At 46.9% G+C, this 9,490-nt stretch overlaps 28 non-coding genes and 1 pseudogene across 28 annotated transcripts; all 29 read left to right on the forward strand.

Moving 5' to 3' along the window:
- The first annotated feature begins 183 nt into the window (after positions 1-183).
- On the forward strand, positions 184-302 carry LOC138476486 (5S ribosomal RNA). Its single transcript, XR_011270532.1, has one exon. It is a non-coding gene; the product is annotated as a 5S ribosomal RNA (ribosomal RNA).
- Positions 303-408: 106 nt separating this feature from the next.
- On the forward strand, positions 409-527 carry LOC138476487 (5S ribosomal RNA). Its single transcript, XR_011270533.1, has one exon. It is a non-coding gene; the product is annotated as a 5S ribosomal RNA (ribosomal RNA).
- A 106-nt stretch (positions 528-633) lies between these two features.
- LOC138476488 (5S ribosomal RNA) lies at positions 634-752 on the forward strand. The gene has a single exon (XR_011270534.1). It is a non-coding gene; the product is annotated as a 5S ribosomal RNA (ribosomal RNA).
- Positions 753-858: 106 nt separating this feature from the next.
- On the forward strand, positions 859-977 carry LOC138476489 (5S ribosomal RNA). The gene has a single exon (XR_011270535.1). It is a non-coding gene; the product is annotated as a 5S ribosomal RNA (ribosomal RNA).
- Positions 978-1,083: 106 nt separating this feature from the next.
- Positions 1,084-1,202, forward strand: LOC138479536 (5S ribosomal RNA). Its single transcript, XR_011273302.1, has one exon. It is a non-coding gene; the product is annotated as a 5S ribosomal RNA (ribosomal RNA).
- A 106-nt stretch (positions 1,203-1,308) lies between these two features.
- Positions 1,309-1,427, forward strand: LOC138476492 (5S ribosomal RNA). The gene has a single exon (XR_011270537.1). It is a non-coding gene; the product is annotated as a 5S ribosomal RNA (ribosomal RNA).
- Positions 1,428-1,891: 464 nt separating this feature from the next.
- LOC138479873 (5S ribosomal RNA) lies at positions 1,892-2,010 on the forward strand. Its single transcript, XR_011273607.1, has one exon. It is a non-coding gene; the product is annotated as a 5S ribosomal RNA (ribosomal RNA).
- A 106-nt stretch (positions 2,011-2,116) lies between these two features.
- Positions 2,117-2,235, forward strand: LOC138477859 (5S ribosomal RNA). Its single transcript, XR_011271779.1, has one exon. It is a non-coding gene; the product is annotated as a 5S ribosomal RNA (ribosomal RNA).
- A 106-nt stretch (positions 2,236-2,341) lies between these two features.
- LOC138476493 (5S ribosomal RNA) lies at positions 2,342-2,460 on the forward strand. Its single transcript, XR_011270538.1, has one exon. It is a non-coding gene; the product is annotated as a 5S ribosomal RNA (ribosomal RNA).
- Positions 2,461-2,913: 453 nt separating this feature from the next.
- LOC138478158 (5S ribosomal RNA) lies at positions 2,914-3,032 on the forward strand. The gene has a single exon (XR_011272051.1). It is a non-coding gene; the product is annotated as a 5S ribosomal RNA (ribosomal RNA).
- Positions 3,033-3,138: 106 nt separating this feature from the next.
- Positions 3,139-3,257, forward strand: LOC138476494 (5S ribosomal RNA). Its single transcript, XR_011270539.1, has one exon. It is a non-coding gene; the product is annotated as a 5S ribosomal RNA (ribosomal RNA).
- A 106-nt stretch (positions 3,258-3,363) lies between these two features.
- LOC138478995 (5S ribosomal RNA) lies at positions 3,364-3,482 on the forward strand. The gene has a single exon (XR_011272810.1). It is a non-coding gene; the product is annotated as a 5S ribosomal RNA (ribosomal RNA).
- Positions 3,483-3,588: 106 nt separating this feature from the next.
- Positions 3,589-3,707, forward strand: LOC138476495 (5S ribosomal RNA). The gene has a single exon (XR_011270540.1). It is a non-coding gene; the product is annotated as a 5S ribosomal RNA (ribosomal RNA).
- A 463-nt stretch (positions 3,708-4,170) lies between these two features.
- Positions 4,171-4,289, forward strand: LOC138476496 (5S ribosomal RNA). Its single transcript, XR_011270541.1, has one exon. It is a non-coding gene; the product is annotated as a 5S ribosomal RNA (ribosomal RNA).
- A 106-nt stretch (positions 4,290-4,395) lies between these two features.
- On the forward strand, positions 4,396-4,514 carry LOC138478913 (5S ribosomal RNA). The gene has a single exon (XR_011272736.1). It is a non-coding gene; the product is annotated as a 5S ribosomal RNA (ribosomal RNA).
- Positions 4,515-4,620: 106 nt separating this feature from the next.
- On the forward strand, positions 4,621-4,739 carry LOC138478659 (5S ribosomal RNA). The gene has a single exon (XR_011272506.1). It is a non-coding gene; the product is annotated as a 5S ribosomal RNA (ribosomal RNA).
- Positions 4,740-4,845: 106 nt separating this feature from the next.
- LOC138476497 (5S ribosomal RNA) lies at positions 4,846-4,964 on the forward strand. The gene has a single exon (XR_011270542.1). It is a non-coding gene; the product is annotated as a 5S ribosomal RNA (ribosomal RNA).
- A 463-nt stretch (positions 4,965-5,427) lies between these two features.
- Positions 5,428-5,546, forward strand: LOC138479565 (5S ribosomal RNA). The gene has a single exon (XR_011273328.1). It is a non-coding gene; the product is annotated as a 5S ribosomal RNA (ribosomal RNA).
- Positions 5,547-5,652: 106 nt separating this feature from the next.
- On the forward strand, positions 5,653-5,771 carry LOC138476498 (5S ribosomal RNA). The gene has a single exon (XR_011270543.1). It is a non-coding gene; the product is annotated as a 5S ribosomal RNA (ribosomal RNA).
- A 464-nt stretch (positions 5,772-6,235) lies between these two features.
- On the forward strand, positions 6,236-6,351 carry LOC138474099 (5S ribosomal RNA; annotated as a pseudogene).
- A 106-nt stretch (positions 6,352-6,457) lies between these two features.
- LOC138476499 (5S ribosomal RNA) lies at positions 6,458-6,576 on the forward strand. Its single transcript, XR_011270544.1, has one exon. It is a non-coding gene; the product is annotated as a 5S ribosomal RNA (ribosomal RNA).
- Positions 6,577-6,682: 106 nt separating this feature from the next.
- Positions 6,683-6,801, forward strand: LOC138478482 (5S ribosomal RNA). The gene has a single exon (XR_011272346.1). It is a non-coding gene; the product is annotated as a 5S ribosomal RNA (ribosomal RNA).
- Positions 6,802-7,265: 464 nt separating this feature from the next.
- Positions 7,266-7,384, forward strand: LOC138478485 (5S ribosomal RNA). The gene has a single exon (XR_011272348.1). It is a non-coding gene; the product is annotated as a 5S ribosomal RNA (ribosomal RNA).
- Positions 7,385-7,490: 106 nt separating this feature from the next.
- LOC138476500 (5S ribosomal RNA) lies at positions 7,491-7,609 on the forward strand. The gene has a single exon (XR_011270545.1). It is a non-coding gene; the product is annotated as a 5S ribosomal RNA (ribosomal RNA).
- Positions 7,610-8,073: 464 nt separating this feature from the next.
- Positions 8,074-8,192, forward strand: LOC138476502 (5S ribosomal RNA). Its single transcript, XR_011270546.1, has one exon. It is a non-coding gene; the product is annotated as a 5S ribosomal RNA (ribosomal RNA).
- Positions 8,193-8,298: 106 nt separating this feature from the next.
- Positions 8,299-8,417, forward strand: LOC138476504 (5S ribosomal RNA). The gene has a single exon (XR_011270548.1). It is a non-coding gene; the product is annotated as a 5S ribosomal RNA (ribosomal RNA).
- A 106-nt stretch (positions 8,418-8,523) lies between these two features.
- LOC138480049 (5S ribosomal RNA) lies at positions 8,524-8,642 on the forward strand. Its single transcript, XR_011273767.1, has one exon. It is a non-coding gene; the product is annotated as a 5S ribosomal RNA (ribosomal RNA).
- Positions 8,643-8,748: 106 nt separating this feature from the next.
- Positions 8,749-8,867, forward strand: LOC138476505 (5S ribosomal RNA). Its single transcript, XR_011270549.1, has one exon. It is a non-coding gene; the product is annotated as a 5S ribosomal RNA (ribosomal RNA).
- A 464-nt stretch (positions 8,868-9,331) lies between these two features.
- On the forward strand, positions 9,332-9,450 carry LOC138476506 (5S ribosomal RNA). Its single transcript, XR_011270550.1, has one exon. It is a non-coding gene; the product is annotated as a 5S ribosomal RNA (ribosomal RNA).
- The last annotated feature ends 40 nt before the right edge of the window (positions 9,451-9,490 follow it).

Genomic DNA, 9,490 nt, shown 5'->3' on the forward strand with positions numbered 1-9,490 from the left:
CAGGATGGATGGATTAAAGTTATCCTACCAGACATAGGAGTCCTGAATGGGCCCACCAGTCTTATATATCTCGCCTGATCAAGCGCTGATCGAGCGATGAGCGTGGTATCATGTTGCAAGTGGCTGCATGGCTTAGCTTACTAAATGCAAATGCATTAGAGTAATATTCTTAGCATTACTCGAGCCTACGGCCACACCACACTGAATGCGCCCGATCTCGTCTGATCTCGGAAGCTAAGCAGTGTCGGGCCTAGTTAGTACCTGGATGGGAGACCGCCTGGGAATACCAGGTGCTGTAGGCTTTTTTGTGCTCCAAGTTCAGGAAGTGAGCCATTTCTCAATTGCCTTTCAAAACTGCAAGGTCTAGCCGACTAGATGCTTAAAAGTACAAAACTCACTAGGCCCAGAGCCTACGGCCACACCACACTGAATGCGCCCGATCTCGTCTGATCTCGGAAGCTAAGCAGTGTCGGGCCTAGTTAGTACCTGGATGGGAGACCGCCTGGGAATACCAGGTGCTGTAGGCTTTTTTGTGCTCCAAGTTCAGGAAGTGAGCCATTTCTCAATTGCCTTTCAAAACTGCAAGGTCTAGCCGACTAGATGCTTAAAAGTACAAAACTCACTAGGACCAGAGCCTACGGCCACACCACACTGAATGCGCCCGATCTCGTCTGATCTCGGAAGCTAAGCAGTGTCGGGCCTAGTTAGTACCTGGATGGGAGACCGCCTGGGAATACCAGGTGCTGTAGGCTTTTTTGTGCTCCAAGTTCAGGAAGTGAGCCATTTCTCAATCGCCTTTCAAAACTGCAAGGTCTAGCCGACTAGATGCTTAAAAGTACAAAACTCACTAGGACCAGAGCCTACGGCCACACCACACTGAATGCGCCCGATCTCGTCTGATCTCGGAAGCTAAGCAGTGTCGGGCCTAGTTAGTACCTGGATGGGAGACCGCCTGGGAATACCAGGTGCTGTAGGCTTTTTTGTGCTCCAAGTTCAGGAAGTGAGCCATTTCTCAATTGCCTTTCAAAACTGCAAGGTCTAGCCGACTAGATGCTTAAAAGTACAAAACTCACTAGGACCAGAGCCTACGGCCACACCACACTGAATGCGCCCGATCTCGTCTGATCTCGGAAGCTAAGCAGTGTCGGGCCTAGTTAGTACCTGGATGGGAGACCGCCTGGTAATACCAGGTGCTGTAGGCTTTTTTGTGCTCCAAGTTCAGGAAGTGAGCCATTTCTCAATTGCCTTTCAAAACTGCAAGGTCTAGCCGACTAGATGCTTAAAAGTACAAAACTCACTAGGCCCAGAGCCTACGGCCACACCACACTGAATGCGCCCGATCTCGTCTGATCTCGGAAGCTAAGCAGTGTCGGGCCTAGTTAGTACCTGGATGGGAGACCGCCTGGGAATACCAGGTGCTGTAGGCTATTTTGTGCTCCATGATTAGTAATTGCACAACTTCTCAATTACTTTTCAAATTTGGTATGTTTCCAAAATAATTTTATCCCGTTTTATAGCGGAAATGTTGGACAACATTATGAGGGCTGGAGCTACCTATTTACATATAATTAGCATACAGGTAGTGTGTTCATGGGTAATAAATCGACTTTCACATGTAATGCAGTACAGAGAATATTGAGTCCTTCAAGAGGCATGAAAGAAAGCCGTTATTGTGTTGATTGTTCTCTCCACCTCCCTGCAACAGAAACAGGATGGATGGATTAAAGTTATCCTACCAGACATAGGAGTCCTGAATGGGCCCACCAGTCTTATATATCTCGCCTGATCGAGCGCTGATCGAGCGATGAGCGTGGTATCATGTTGCAAGTGGCTGCATGGCTTAGCTTACTAAATGCAAATGCATAAGAGTAATATTCTTAGCATTACTAGAGCCTACGGCTACACCAGACTGAATGCGCCCGATCTCGTCTGATCTCGGAAGCTAAGCAGTGTCGGGCCTAGTTAGTACCTGGATGGGAGACCGCCTGGGAATACCAGGTGCTGTAGGCTTTTTTGTGCTCCAAGTTCAGGAAGTGAGCCATTTCTCAATTGCCTTTCAAAACTGCAAGGTCTAGCCGACTAGATGCTTAAAAGTACAAAACTCACTAGGCCCAGAGCCTATGGCCACACCACACTGAATGCGCCCGATCTCGTCTGATCTCGGAAGCTAAGCAGTGTCGGGCCTAGTTAGTACCTGGATGGGAGACCGCCTGGGAATACCAGGTGCTGTAGGCTTTTTTGTGCTCCAAGTTCAGGAAGTGAGCCATTTCTCAATTGCCTTTCAAAACTGCAAGGTCTAGCCGACTAGATGCTTAAAAGTACAAAACTCACTAGGACCAGAGCCTACGGCCACACCACACTGAATGCGCCCGATCTCGTCTGATCTCGGAAGCTAAGCAGTGTCGGGCCTAGTTAGTACCTGGATGGGAGACCGCCTGGGAATACCAGGTGCTGTAGGCTATTTTGTGCTCCATGATTAGTAATTGCACAACTTCTCAATTACTTTTCAAATTTGGTATGTTTCCAAAATAATTTTATCCCGTTTTATAGCGGAAATGTTGGACAACATTATGAGGGCTGGAGCTACCTATTTACATATAATTAGCATACAGGTAGTGTGTTCATGGGTAATAAATCGACTTTCACATGTAATGCAGTACAGAGAATATTGAGTCCTTCAAGAGGCATGAAAGAAAGCCGTTATTGTGTTGATTGTTCTCTCCACCTCCCTGCAACAGAAACAGGATGGATGGATTAAAGTTATCCTACCAGACATAGGAGTCCTGAATGGGCCCACCAGTCTTATATATCTCGCCTGATCGAGCGATGAGCGTGGTATCATGTTGCAAGTGGCTGCATGGCTTAGCTTACTAAATGCAAATGCATAAGAGTAATATTCTTAGCATTTCTAGAGCCTACAGCCACACCACACTGAATGCGCCCGATCTCGTCTGATCTTGGAAGCTAAGCAGTGTTGGGCCTAGTTAGTACCTGGATGGGAGACCGCCTGGGAATACCAGGTGCTGTAGGCTTTTTTGTGCTCCAAGTTCAGGAAGTGAGCCATTTCTCAATTGCCTTTCAAAACTGCAAGGTCTAGCCGACTAGATGCTTAAAAGTACAAAACTCACTAGGCCCAGAGCCTACGGCCACACCACACTGAATGCGCCCGATCTCGTCTGATCTCGGAAGCTAAGCAGTGTCGGGCCTAGTTAGTACCTGGATGGGAGACCGCCTGGGAATACCAGGTGCTGTAGGCTTTTTTGTGCTCCAAGTTCAGGAAGTGAGCCATTTCTCAATTGCCTTTCAAAACTGCAAGGTCTAGCCGACTAGATGCTTAAAAGTACAAAACTCACTAGGACCAGAGCCTACGGCCACACCACACTGAATGCGCCCGATCTCGTCTGATCTCAGAAGCTAAGCAGTGTCGGGCCTAGTTAGTACCTGGATGGGAGACCGCCTGGGAATACCAGGTGCTGTAGGCTTTTTTGTGCTCCAAGTTCAGGAAGTGAGCCATTTCTCAATTACCTTTCAAAACTGCAAGGTCTAGCCGACTAGATGCTTAAAAGTACAAAACTCACTAGGCCCAGAGCCTACGGCCACACCACACTGAATGCGCCCGATCTCGTCTGATCTCGGAAGCTAAGCAGTGTCGGGCCTAGTTAGTACCTGGATGGGAGACCGCCTGGGAATACCAGGTGCTGTAGGCTATTTTGTGCTCCATGATTAGTAATTGCACAACTTCTCAATTACTTTTCAAATTTGGTATGTTTCCAAAATAATTTTATCCCGTTTTATAGCGGAAATGTTGGACAACATTATGAGGGCTGGAGCTACCTATTTACATATAATTAGCATACAGGTAGTGTGTTCATGGGTAATAAATCGACTTTCACATGTAATGCAGTACAGAGAATATTGAGTCCTTCAAGAGGCATGAAAGAAAGCCGTTATTGTGTTGATTGTTCTCTCCACCTCCCTGCAACAGAAACAGGATGGATGGATTAAAGTTATCCTACCAGACATAGGAGTCCTGAATGGGCCCACCAGTCTTATATATCTCGCCTGATCGAGCCTGATCGAGCGATGAGCGTGGTATCATGTTGCAAGTGGCTGCATGGCTTAGCTTACTAAATGCAAATGCATAAGAGTAATATTCTTAGCATTACTCGAGCCTACGGCCACACCACACTGAATGCGCCCGATCTCGTCTGATCTCGGAAGCTAAGCAGTGTCGGGCCTAGTTAGTACCTGGATGGGAGACCGCCTGGGAATACCAGGTGCTGTAGGCTTTTTTGTGCTCCAAGTTCAGGAAGTGAGCCATTTCTCAATTGCCTTTCAAAACTGCAAGGTCTAGCCGACTAGATGCTTAAAAGTACAAAACTCACTAGGCCCAGAGCCTACGGCCACACCACACTGAATGCGCCCGATCTCGTCTGATCTCGGAAGCTAAGCAGTGTCAGGCCTAGTTAGTACCTGGATGGGAGACCGCCTGGGAATACCAGGTGCTGTAGGCTTTTTTGTGCTCCAAGTTCAGGAAGTGAGCCATTTCTCAATTGCCTTTCAAAACTGCAAGGTCTAGCCGACTAGATGCTTAAAAGTACAAAACTCACTGGGACCAGAGCCTACGGCCACACCACACTGAATGCGCCCGATCTCGTCTGATCTTGGAAGCTAAGCAGTGTCGGGCCTAGTTAGTACCTGGATGGGAGACCGCCTGGGAATACCAGGTGCTGTAGGCTTTTTTGTGCTCCAAGTTCAGGAAGTGAGCCATTTCTCAATTGCCTTTCAAAACTGCAAGGTCTAGCCGACTAGATGCTTAAAAGTACAAAACTCACTAGGCCCTGAGCCTACGGCCACACCACACTGAATGCGCCCGATCTCGTCTGATCTCGGAAGCTAAGCAGTGTCGGGCCTAGTTAGTACCTGGATGGGAGACCGCCTGGGAATACCAGGTGCTGTAGGCTATTTTGTGCTCCATGATTAGTAATTGCACAACTTCTCAATTACTTTTCAAATTTGGTATGTTTCCAAAATAATTTTATCCCGTTTTATAGCGGAAATGTTGGACAACATTATGAGGGCTGGAGCTACCTATTTACATATAATTAGCATACAGGTAGTGTGTTCATGGGTAATAAATCGACTTTCACATGTAATGCAGTACAGAGAATATTGAGTCCTTCAAGAGGCATGAAAGAAAGCCGTTATTGTGTTGATTGTTCTCTCCACCTCCCTGCAACAGAAACAGGATGGATGGATTAAAGTTATCCTACCAGACATAGGAGTCCTGAATGGGCCCACCAGTCTTATATATCTCGCCTGATCGAGCCTGATCGAGCGATGAGCGTGGTATCATGTTGCAAGTGGCTGCATGGCTTAGCTTACTAAATGCAAATGCATAAGAGTAATATTCTTAGCATTTCTAGAGCCTACGGCCACACCACACTGAATGCGCCTGATCTCGTCTGATCTCGGAAGCTAAGCAGTGTCGGGCCTAGTTAGTACCTGGATGGGAGACTGCCTGGGAATACCAGGTGCTGTAGGCTTTTTTGTGCTCCAAGTTCAGGAAGTGAGCCATTTCTCAATTGCCTTTCAAAACTGCAAGGTCTAGCCGACTAGATGCTTAAAAGTACAAAACTCACTAGGCCCAGAGCCTACGGCCACACCACACTGAATGCGCCCGATCTCGTCTGATCTCGGAAGCTAAGCAGTGTCGGGCCTAGTTAGTACCTGGATGGGAGACCGCCTGGGAATACCAGGTGCTGTAGGCTATTTTGTGCTCCATGATTAGTAATTGCGCAACTTCTCAATTACTTTTCAAATTTGGTATGTTTCCAAAATAATTTTATCCCGTTTTATAGCGGAAATGTTGGACAACATTATGAGGGCTGGAGCTACCTATTTACATATAATTAGCATACAGGTAGTGTGTTCATGGGTAATAAATCGACTTTCACATGTAATGCAGTACAGAGAATATTGAGTCCTTCAAGAGGCATGAAAGAAAGCCGTTATTGTGTTGATTGTTCTCTCCACCTCCCTGCAACAGAAACAGGATGGATGGATTAAAGTTATCCTACCAGACATAGGAGTCCTGAATGGGCCCACCAGTCTTATATATCTCGCCTGATCGAGCGCTGATCGAGCGATGAGCGTGGTATCATGTTGCAAGTGGCTGCATGGCTTAGCTTACTAAATGCAAATGCATAAGAGTAATATTCTTAGCATTACTAGAGCCTACGGCCACACCAGACTGAATGCGCCCGATCTCGTCTGATCTCGGAAGCTCAGTGTCGGGCCTAGTTAGTACCTGGATGGGAGACCGCCTGGGAATACCAGGTGCTGTAGGCTTTTTTGTGCTCCAAGTTCAGGAAGTGAGCCATTTCTCAATTGCCTTTCAAAACTGCAAGGTCTAGCCGACTAGATGCTTAAAAGTACAAAACTCACTAGGCCCAGAGCCTACGGCCACACCACACTGAATGCGCCCGATCTCGTCTGATCTCGGAAGCTAAGCAGTGTCGGGCCTAGTTAGTACCTGGATGGGAGACCGCCTGGGAATACCAGGTGCTGTAGGCTTTTTTGTGCTCCAAGTTCAGGAAGTGAGCCATTTCTCAATTGCCTTTCAAAACTGCAAGGTCTAGCCGACTAGATGCTTAAAAGTACAAAACTCACTAGGACCAGAGCCTACGGCCACACCACACTGAATGCGCCCGATCTCGTCTGATCTCGGAAGCTAAGCAGTGTCGGGCCTAGTTAGTACCTGGATGGGAGACTGCCTGGGAATACCAGGTGCTGTAGGCTATTTTGTGCTCCATGATTAGTAATTGCACAACTTCTCAATTACTTTTCAAATTTGGTATGTTTTCAAAATAATTGTATCCCGTTTTATAGCGGAAATGTTGGACAACATTATGAGGGCTGGAGCTACCTATTTACATATAATTAGCATACAGGTAGTGTGTTCATGGGTAATAAATCGACTTTCACATGTAATGCAGTACAGAGAATATTGAGTCCTTCAAGAGGCATGAAAGAAAGCCGTTATTGTGTTGATTGTTCTCTCCACCTCCCTGCAACAGAAACAGGATGGATGGATTAAAGTTATCCTACCAGACATAGGAGTCCTGAATGGGCCCACCAGTCTTATATATCTCGCCTGATCGAGCGCTGATCGAGCGATGAGCGTGGTATCATGTTGCAAGTGGCTGCATGGCTTAGCTTACTAAATGCAAATGCATAAGAGTAATATTCTTAGCATTTCTAGAGCCTACGGCCACACCACACTGAATGCGCCCGATCTCGTCTGATCTCGGAAGCTAAGCAGTGTCGGGCCTAGTTAGTACCTGGATGGGAGACTGCCTGGGAATACCAGGTGCTGTAGGCTTTTTTGTGCTCCAAGTTCAGGAAGTGAGCCATTTCTCAATTGCCTTTCAAAACTGCAAGGTCTAGCCGACTAGATGCTTAAAAGTACAAAACTCACTAGGACCAGAGCCTACGGCCACACCACACTGAATGCGCCCGATCTCGTCTGATCTCGGAAGCTAAGCAGTGTCGGGCCTAGTTAGTACCTGGATGGGAGACCGCCTGGGAATACCAGGTGCTGTAGGCTATTTTGTGCTCCATGATTAGTAATTGCGCAACTTCTCAATTACTTTTCAAATTTGGTATGTTTCCAAAATAATTTTATCCCGTTTTATAGCGGAAATGTTGGACAACATTATGAGGGCTGGAGCTACCTATTTACATATAATTAGCATACAGGTAGTGTGTTCATGGGTAATAAATCGACTTTCACATGTAATGCAGTACAGAGAATATTGAGTCCTTCAAGAGGCATGAAAGAAAGCCGTTATTGTGTTGATTGTTCTCTCCACCTCCCTGCAACAGAAACAGGATGGATGGATTAAAGTTATCCTACCAGACATAGGAGTCCTGAATGGGCCCATCAGTCTTATATATCTCGCCTGATCAAGCGCTGATCGAGCGATGAGCGTGGTATCATGTTGCAAGTGGCTGCATGGCTTAGCTTACTAAATGCAAATGCATAAGAGTAATATTCTTAGCATTTCTAGAGCCTACGGCCACACCACACTGAATGCGCCCGATCTCGTCTGATCTCGGAAGCTAAGCAGTGTCGGGCCTAGTTAGTACCTGGATGGGAGACCGCCTGGGAATACCAGGTGCTGTAGGCTTTTTTGTGCTCCAAGTTCAGGAAGTGAGCCATTTCTCAATTGCCTTTCAAAACTGCAAGGTCTAGCCGACTAGATGCTTAAAAGTACAAAACTCACTAGGCCCAGAGCCTACGGCCACACCACACTGAATGCGCCCGATCTCGTCTGATCTCGGAAGCTAAGCAGTGTCGGGCCTAGTTAGTACCTGGATGGGAGACCGCCTGGGAATACCAGGTGCTGTAGGCTTTTTTGTGCTCCAAGTTCAGGAAGTGAGCCATTTCTCAATTGCCTTTCAAAACTGCAAGGTCTAGCCGACTAGATGCTTAAAAGTACAAAACTCACTAGGACCAGAGCCTACGGCCACACCACACTGAATGCGCCCGATCTCGTCTGATCTCAGAAGCTAAGCAGTGTCGGGCCTAGTTAGTACCTGGATGGGAGACTGCCTGGGAATACCAGGTGCTGTAGGCTTTTTTGTGCTCCAAGTTCAGGAAGTGAGCCATTTCTCAATTGCCTTTCAAAACTGCAAGGTCTAGCCGACTAGATGCTTAAAAGTACAAAACTCACTAGGCCCAGAGCCTACGGCCACACCACACTGAATGCGCCCGATCTCGTCTGATCTCGGAAGCTAAGCAGTGTCGGGCCTAGTTAGTACCTGGATGGGAGACCGCCTGGGAATACCAGGTGCTGTAGGCTATTTTGTGCTCCATGATTAGTAATTGCGCAACTTCTCAATTACTTTTCAAATTTGGTATGTTTCCAAAATAATTTTATCCCGTTTTATAGCGGAAATGTTGGACAACATTATGAGGGCTGGAGCTACCTATTTACATATAATTAGCATACAGGTAGTGTGTTCATGGGTAATAAATCGACTTTCACATGTAATGCAGTACAGAGAATATTGAGTCCTTCAAGAGGCATGAAAGAAAGCAGTTATTGTGTTGATTGTTCTCTCCACCTCCCTGCAACAGAAACAGGATGGATGGATTAAAGTTATCCTACCAGACATAGGAGTCCTGAATGGGCCCACCAGTCTTATATATCTCGCCTGATCAAGCGCTGATCGAGCGATGAGCGTGGTATCATGTTGCAAGTGGCTGCATGGCTTAGCTTACTAAATGCAAATGCATTAGAGTAATATTCTTAGCATTACTCGAGCCTACGGCCACACCACACTGAATGCGCCCGATCTCGTCTGATCTCGGAAGCTAAGCAGTGTCGGGCCTAGTTAGTACCTGGATGGGAGACCGCCTGGGAATACCAGGTGCTGTAGGCTTTTTTGTGCTCCAAGTTCAGGAAGTGAGCCATTTCTCAAT

This window comes from Ambystoma mexicanum, chromosome 8, assembly GCF_040938575.1.
Source record: "Ambystoma mexicanum isolate Mex_15411 chromosome 8, UKY_AmexF1_1, whole genome shotgun sequence".
Classification (NCBI taxonomy): domain Eukaryota; kingdom Metazoa; phylum Chordata; class Amphibia; order Caudata; family Ambystomatidae; genus Ambystoma; species Ambystoma mexicanum.